Source organism: Oryzias latipes, chromosome 5 (genome assembly GCF_053564925.1).
Source record: "Oryzias latipes strain Hd-rR chromosome 5, Olatipes_Hd-rR_3.1".
Lineage (NCBI taxonomy): Eukaryota > Metazoa > Chordata > Actinopteri > Beloniformes > Adrianichthyidae > Oryzias > Oryzias latipes.
Genome location: NC_136241.1, coordinates 33373587 through 33375089, shown reverse-complemented (window position 1 = coordinate 33375089; position 1503 = coordinate 33373587). Strand labels below are relative to the sequence as shown.

The 1503-nt window shown below is 35.3% G+C and overlaps 1 long non-coding RNA gene across 1 annotated transcript; it reads right to left on the bottom strand.

Annotated features, from left to right (window-relative positions):
* Nucleotides 1-567: 567 nt before the first annotated feature.
* Nucleotides 568-1208, bottom strand: LOC144992353 (uncharacterized). Its single transcript, XR_013656234.1, has 2 exons — nucleotides 1088-1208; nucleotides 568-892 (listed from the first exon to the last, which is right to left on the bottom strand). It is a non-coding gene; the product is annotated as an uncharacterized LOC144992353 (long non-coding RNA).
* Nucleotides 1209-1503: the final 295 nt, after the last annotated feature.

Genomic DNA, 1503 nt, shown 5'->3' with positions numbered 1-1503 from the left:
GAAAGTAATTTTTTCGTCTGCTCCTGATTCACAACGATTTGAATAAAGAAATACTCAGAAATGTAATTTTGTAGCTTGATTTTCTCAATAAATGCCCTGCATCATTAGAAAAATGCCACAAGAACTTGTTAAAAACACCTAAACATAGTTTTCATTGCAAAGGGTCTTTATGCAGGCCATTACAAATCTTCAGCTTTTTTGTGGGATGTTCATAATAAACTCTTATAGGTAATATTTACTTTCTTTTTCCACAACGATGTCATGAAATGCCAGTAAAAAATGAGGATATTCAATTCCCTTTATTCATAACATTATAAAGAACAAAACATCCCATTAATTCAGATTTTCTTCTATAATTGGTTATTTCCTGAAGTAATGAAGTCAGTACTGAATCAGCACTTGGCAGTTCCCTCACTGCTATGAATTAGGCTTACTTCCAATTTGCTCATTCACATGTTTTTCTCCCAATATGTATTGAAATTTGCCTTTTTGGCCATTGTGTCATTTATGCAGCTGTAACAGGTTCAGTTCGGTCGCCGATGCACAATGAGGAGGGGGAGACTCAAATCTGGTCACTGCGTCTTTAATTCTTTAAAACAGCGCAAAAGAAAATAGCATCAGTGGACATCACAACTGCAGCTCCCAGCTCAGACCGCTCACTCCAACCGGTTGTTTACATTCATCCAAAAAGTTCAATAAATGTACAATTTTCAGAATAAAATATACTCAGACACAATGCCATACAATAATAAAACAAAAAGAAAACACACATTTGGTAAATACAGCATTTAAAATAAAACATTGTTAAACAGAATAAGACAAAATGGCGGAGACCAACCTTTAAAACAGCGCAAAAGAAAATAGCATCAGTGGACATCACAACTGCAGCTCCCTGATCAAAGGAAAAAGAGCGCGATCAAAACCGGCACCAAAAACCACATAAAAATATAGTTAAAAGTAAATGTAAATTATTCGAGAGCAGTTTCTTGTCAACTGCATCCATTTTTAAACATATTTAAGAAACTTATACCCGTTTATTTTAACAGCTAACTAAAAATATTGGGAGACTGCAGAAAACGCGACTCACCAGCTCAGACCGCTCACTCCAACTGGTAAGGGAGGGGCAGCGGCCGCATGGTGAAGGCAGGGTGTGTCCCACTAATTGCCTTCCCTGCGCAACAGGTAACCATGTGGAACACATTTTTCTTGTGAAATAATGAGATTAACCAAATATTTATATAACGTGCTAACTCAAAATAAAATAATTTCAAAATTAAATAATCACTGAAGGTTTGAGAATGTTCATTAAAAAAATCAATTTGCTACACAGCACAGCAGGAAAGAAAAAAGACACACTGGACCCACAATTAGTTTTTTGACTGTAAAGAACTTTGCATTGCTGTTGGAAGGCTTTAATAAATAACGTTTGCTTTTATTTGATTTGACTTGACTTGACTTGATTTGATTTGATTTGATTTGATTTGATTTGATTGATCACTCTGC